The sequence below is a fragment of the Pagrus major genome, chromosome 4, assembly GCF_040436345.1.
Source record: "Pagrus major chromosome 4, Pma_NU_1.0".
In the NCBI taxonomy this organism is placed as follows: domain Eukaryota; kingdom Metazoa; phylum Chordata; class Actinopteri; order Spariformes; family Sparidae; genus Pagrus; species Pagrus major.
In genome coordinates, this window is record NC_133218.1 from 36,379,286 (window position 1) to 36,386,559 (window position 7,274).

Genomic DNA, 7,274 nt, shown 5'->3' on the forward strand with positions numbered 1-7,274 from the left:
TTGTTTATTGACATGTTTTTAAATAAAGGTTTACTATTTCTTGTATTTTATTACATTTTTTCTTTTTAATTCAAATATCAGTATATTGTCATTTATATATACGCACTGTGTACACCTAATACACCTGCACGGACACATCTGAACCTTTACAGTTATGTATTTTTATACCTGTATTGTATTTGAATCTCCTGTTTTGTTTTTCTTTTCTTCTCTCTACTTGTAAATTAGTATGTTGCTATAAACACTTATATTGTCACTCCCAATTTCCCACATTCATATGTTTACAGGTCTTGTGGAGTATGACTGCATATGTGAAAAAAGTAATAAAAAGTATTTTGTGGGTCCATTGGCAGCTCCATGTAATCTAATAAAGTACCTCCAGTGATGTCACTCAGTGGCTACAGTGCATTGTGGGTAATGTAGGAGCAAGTTTTGAAAAGGAAGAAGAATATGTGGAATAAAAATGATATCTTTGGTTCTGCTGTATCGATTTTGTTTAATTGTTTTTAAACTGTCCATAATGAGTTCAACAGTGTTATAGGAGTGCAATGCTAGCCCAGTGAACTGCTTTTTAAGTCTGGCACCTACATTACCCACAATGCAACTTAGCCACTGAGTGACATCACTGGAGGCACTTTATCAGATTATATGGAGGCTTCATACTACTTTTTCCTCATAAGCAGTAGAACTCCCCTGTAAACATACATCACATCTTTATTGTAATTTAATATAAATCAAACAAATTGCAAAGTGATGATGATGTAGTACATGTCATACAGTCTGTAGTCTTTTGTCACATTATTTCGTCCTTTTGCGCTCACAGTATTAAAACCCCTTTCACTATACTTTCTTGTATTTTAAATGTTAAAAGATGCCTCAATGTGTTGACATGTTATAGTAAGACGTTTTACAAAGGCAAATCACATGAAAGAGGGAAATCTAGGCCACTGTGTCCCTCACTGGGATCTCAGAGACCTTCAGAGCACCTTGAGGGGCTTTCAGGGACTCCAGCAAAAATGAGATATAGGTTGACTTTCACAATCACTTCCCTCAGCTGAGACTCACTGAGTTTGTCTGCGTGTTATATCGCAGATTTCTTTCTCCCTGCTGTTACCTTCCCTCCTCCTGCTATCTAATTTCACATTTTAATCATCTCTGAGGCAAGTTTCAAAGAAAGAAGAGAGGGAACTTACAACACAATCATGTTGGTTTAAGGTGAAGTGGATGTGCATCTGAGCCATTCTTTGATATTAAGGAGCACAAAGACTGAATTACCAGTTCAGAGCAGGTCTATCTGCCTCATCCTTCACAGTTTAAGCACCCTCTTCTTCTCTTCTGGAAAGTGTGATATCTGTGTTCCTCACAGATATAAATCTCTCTCCGAGAGACTGTGGGGATTTTAAAACATTAAAATTAGATGCATGCTGTAATGAGCTTTTAATGGCGTGATGCTCACAGTTTAGAGGATTAACAGGCGGCCTTTCAAATATTAACATCACTTTGTCATCCTCATTTGACAGCCTCAGTTTCCATGGAGACACCACATTTCCTGTTACAGCAGCAGTCTATGCAAATGCAGATCACAGAGAAAACTGGCAGAGAAAGTATAAAGCAGCAATCATTGGACTGATTAAGGCTGCCGGGGGGAGAGAGCAACACAGCCGAGGAACCGAGGGGGTGAACTCACACTGACACTGGAGAAGAAAATCACAGGTTGGATTGTCTCCTCACCTCAGAGCCATCTTGTTCAAGAGATAAGAAGACCCTGAATAGGAGTCATTAAAGCACAATGAATACATGTTCGAAGGGCTTTTGAAGGATGCTTTGAGGTATCAAATGATGAAATATCCCAGCCCCAGTGATGAAACACCACCAGGCAGCATGAGGTCATTTGAATTCACTACAGGCAGACAACAACTTCTTATTGCATTATTTTCTGCAGGTTTTCACAGAATTCAAATCTGACCGATTTCAGCTGAAGGAGGCTCGTCTCTGTGCAGCTGCTGGGTCTTTATCTGTCCTGCCCCAAGTCAGCTGAAGGTGTTCCCTGCCAGACAGCAGCCATGGGCCTGGTCACAGCTCTGCTTTACAGGAAAGCAGCAGCAGCAGCAGCAGCAGCAGGGATGTTACTGAGCAGCATTTCATTATGAGAACAGTGAGGTGGAGACATCCTGGCTGGGAACAATGCAATAATGAACACCTGCTTCTGCTAAAATGAGCACTCTGCTTCCATCCTGACAACAAAAGACTGGGGAAATATAATTTCCAGCCCCCTCTTGGATGCATGTGGCCATCAGCCTCCTGCAGCCAGCCAGGCTCACCGGCTGGCACCGCAAAGTTCAGCGTTACGTCGTCATTTCTGCAGGTCGGGCTGACACCCACATTAAGAAATGCGCAGCCACTACCCAAAATGTCTAATCTGAGCCACCTCTGCTGGCTGACAGACACAGAAAAAACCCAGGCTGGAAGCATCCGCCGCTCCGCGTCCTCATCACCATCAACCATCCGTTCTCATTTCAACCGCAATGCAAAAAGAAACATAAAGAGTTTCTTACCTTAGGAATCGATACGTCAGCTCTCGCGTCTTCCAATTTCTTTCACCGTCCCGTCGGTTGCAATAATAACGCGTCCAACATCGCTCAGTCCTCCCTTGCCTCTGTTTTGCTGAGAGTCAGGGTGTGGAGTACACACGCATGGCACGTAAAGATGCAAAGGCATTTTTTAATGTAGATCCCATGCTCGTTTCCTCTGGAGGCACACACAGCTGCTTCACTCAGAGGATGATCCGGATCATTTGACTAATTTAGAAATGCAAAATTAAGATTTTTATTTGGTTACCACAGTGTACTTTAAAACAACTTTTCAGATGAAGCTGACAACGTACAGTCCGGTGTGTTTTCAGGGTTTAAATGTGATAAAATTTAAATGTATGTTCGGTTGTTGCAGTTGTAATGGATCATTCAGTTCTGTCAAATCAATGTCAAAAGCTATAATGTCACGTTTATTCAGTGGTTAAGTGGAAGTGGAAACCTTTGCAGATCATTCAAACCTACTCTATCTATTGAACTGGAGCGTGGAAATGTATCTGTTGGGAAACAAAGAAATAGTGCCAGACAGACTTTATAAAAGCCTTTTGTTATCATGTGTTTTTAGACTAAACTGAGGACTTTTAAATTAAATATATAGTTTGTACAATTCAAAAAGGTTTCACAGGTTCATTTAATCGTAAATTTACAACATCAGGGTTGACAAATGAAGTGCAAGTTGTAGTCCCTTCATGCAACAAAAGATCAAATATCTTCATGGTGGACGTTGATGATGAATTGAGGAGTCTCACAGCCGAGGGAGTGAAGCTGCTCTGTAGTCTGGCAGCAGATACGTCTGTATCTATTACAAGCTACAAAGTAAACGTAATGTCATTTTTGAAATCACAAGGATTTTTAAAAAAAAAAAACGAAACAATGTTTGAGTGCTTTGAGTCCTGCTACATCTATTTTGAAAATTGAGTGTTGATGGTGAATTGAGGAGTCTCACAGCCGAGGGAGTGAAGCTGCTCAGTAGTCTGGAGGTACGGCAATAGATACTTCTGTAAATATATTGTCATTTTTTTAAATCACAAGGATTTTAATAAAAGTGTCCTGCTACATCCGTTTTAGAAAATGGGGTGTCGATGATGAGTTCAGGAGTCTCTCAGCTTGAGGAGTGAAGCTGCTCTGTAGTCTGGTGGTACGGCAGCGGATACTTCTGTATCTGTTGTCAGATGGCAGCAGGGTGAACAGACTGTGGCTGGGTGGGTGTTGTCTTTTAGTATCTTTGGGCTCTGTGCAGAAATCTCACTTCACCGATGTCACTGATGCTCTGTAGATGGTACCAGTGATGTTCGGTGGTTTTAATCACCCGCTGTCGAGCCTTTCTGTCCTGGGCCGGGATGAACCATGCCAGTTTGTGATGTTTCCGGTCAGGATATTTTCTATTTCTCCTCTGTAAAAGCTGACCAGAATTTAGCTTTATTAAGTTTCTGTAGGAAGTAGAGCCTGTCCTGTGCTTTTTCTCTTTTTTCTTTTTCTTACCAGAAAATGTATTAAAGCTGCTACAAGCATTGTCGTCACTTTAGCTAACTTCCAGTCCGTTTTGCAGTCAACATTCCCCTCCCTCCTCTCTACGTCACCACACACGACTCCTTTGCCTCTTACTTTTCCTTACTTTTCTTCGCTTGACGTATTTGGTATTACCTGTCACCAGAAGCTTTCCCTGTGCTGTCATGGCCAGTAAACAGGAGGATCCTGCTCTCTGTATGTTCACGAGCAGGCAGGACCGCCTCTTTATGACATTCTCGGTCCTGATTGGATAAAGTAGACAGGGATACCAGAAAATGACTTTTCTTTTTTACTGCATGAACAGTAAGAGGATATACATGGCTTACTAACCAAACACTGGAACACAGAGCCCTTTAACACTTATTTTAATAAGAAAATATCACTTACTGCAGCTTTAAATTCATTCACAGCTGTTAAAAGTCACAAATAGTGTTGGTTTGTTCAACTGTTTTTACAACATGCATAACGTTTCTCTAGTGTCTGTATTAGCTTCGTTAAATGATATATATTTGTCTGTTTTGGTTTTTGTCTTTTATGAGTTCATTTTTCATAAAGTTAGCCTCATTTTATTTGTCTTTGTATCTATCATTTCTCTGTTATATGCTTTTACAACTAAATGTATCACAAAAACTTCCTTAATCTTTAATCTATAACAACATTTCTTCTGCATTTCAAAAGAAAACTGAATTAATTCTCAGTCAAATTGTTCGAAATTCCTGAAATAATTTATTTGCATTTGGGTTCTTGGGTTGCAAGCGCTTGAAATGTGATAAAAGCAGCTCCCCTGTAGCTCCATGTCCTCCCAGCAGAGGTCAGTGGACACTCTGGAGTGTCTGAGAGCAGAGTGCTGACTCACTGCTGCCAAAACACAACTTCCTGAGCAGAGATTTAAACAGAGAAGAGACAAATTAAAGCCCACAGTGATCCATCAGCAGGGCAGGAGGTGTCAGCAGCAGCTCAGCCTCTGATCTGGAACATTCATGTGAAGAGAAACCTGTGATGACGGGGAGAGAGGAGGATCGCTGACCATCGACTGATAACTAAAACATGACTTCATTAAGAATTTAACACCACATTATGATGACACATAAAAATGTATTTATTTTTAGTACAGCTAACAACATTTTCTTCAGCTAATCACGCACACTAGAGTCTATTCAGCACACCCAGCTGAATGTAGTCAACACAACAGTCTACTTCCTGGTATGAAACCCATTATATCACTCTATAACCAGACGATAAAACTCACGAGATGGCACCATTATCATTTCTTGAAGAACATAGTAGGTTCAGCTTCGAAAGCTTCATAAATTACTGTAACGCACTTTCATCGGGACTAAGTATGTGTTGCAATAAACATTTAAAGGGTTACTCCACCAATTCTACACATTAAAGTGTGTTTACAGGTCTTGAGGAGTTCTGCTGCATATGTGGATGGGAATTTGGTTTTATTATCATCATCATTATTATTATTATTATTATTTTTGTGTGTGTAGGGTAGTTGTATCATTGTTTAGTTTTCATGTGGTTCTTTTGGTTTTGTCTTATTGGTTCGTTTTTATTGATGGTATTAACTGTAAGGTATCTGGTTTACTATAATTGATCTGTATTTTCTGTAACCTGTGCAGCAGTGGCGGACTCCGCCCAGGGACTGCATATGAAAATGAGTTTTAAGCTACATCTGGTGCGATACATGTATTGTGCATTGTTCCTGCTAAATAAACAATAAATGAATGAAAAAAATAATGTGAAGAAAGTAGTCTAAAGCCTTTTGTGGCTCCAGAGGAAGCTGTATGTAATCTGATAAATTGCATCCAGTGATGTCATTAAGTAGTTAAATTGCATTGTTGCTAATGTAGGCGCCAGATTTTGAAAATAATGATACGTTTTTCACAACTTCCCTACTTTAGGCTAAAGGTAAAATGTCCCAGTTGTGTTTTGAGCTAGTTCAGCTTAGTGTCTGCTGAGTTGGGCCGGTTAGAGCAGCTGTCCTGATAACACAGTCTTTGTCTCAGAGCAACCAAGACCAATAGATATGACGGCTTGTCTGGCCTCAGACTCTTACAGGCAGACAAACAGTCTGTTAATGTGTTACATGTGACCCGAGGATCACTCAACGTGAATGAGGATAATGTGAGAAAACATAGTTTCTTGTTTAGAGTAACTTTATTTGGACACTTAGTCTCGTAGGTCTGGTGCGGGTCGAATACTCCTCATTCAGAGAGTAGCCTTCAGAATTAGTCTGGTGCTACACAGTGTTCCCACTTGTAATATTTATAATAGATGTTTCAGTGTAATACATCCAAGTCTCCTGAACCTTATTCAGTGATGAGTTCAGCCAGTTCTCAAGAATTCCTTCCAGTTCCCGCAGCAGAAAAAATGTTTCGATCCAGTAACAAAGATAAAACCAACACAGGGTCAAACACCCCACTGGTACTGAGTGAAGTTCACCCATCCTGGGTCAAGTTTTACCCCCGTGATGTTTAGTGTGTAGTTTTCATTAGACTTGCATCACCCACGTGTTGTCAATATAATGCCAACTTTCACCTTTTGTGCTGCAGAATGAGCTCATTCAAATGTCTTATTAAGCCTAAAATAATATTTTTTCTCTGCAGACGTCGAGTCTTTGTTGTCAGTGTTGTCTCTGCACAGCTGAAGCCTTGTTGTGCTCACGACGTGAACAAAGAGGTGTCAGTTGAGTATCCAAAGCACATTGCCTGGTACTCGCAGTGACACGGATATAAATAGAAGCTTTGTGTGGCACAAATGTCTTATTTTCAGCCCCTTTTGTCTGGAAGGGTCTGACAAAAACAGAGCAGCACCAGGGATACTGTAAGTGGCATTGATTACACTGAACAACCCAGAAAATCATGCTGGAGACAAATGTTTGCTGTAAGAACTCACTGCTGTTTTATAAATGTAAGTGCACGTAAGTTAATTATATTCACTTTGGGAAATATGTCGACAATAAGTCCTGATCAATATGAAATAAGATCTACAGTGAGCTTCAGCAGTGTCATATAAGAAATATGATCAACATAAATTCTCATATCCCTCTTTTCCTTTCGTCCAATGAGATTCTGTGACGTCAAATAGCCACATAACCTGCGATCCAATCAAAAATTCACCATCCGAAGAGCCACACCCACCGGTCCTCCCCGCTCGTCCTGCACTGTC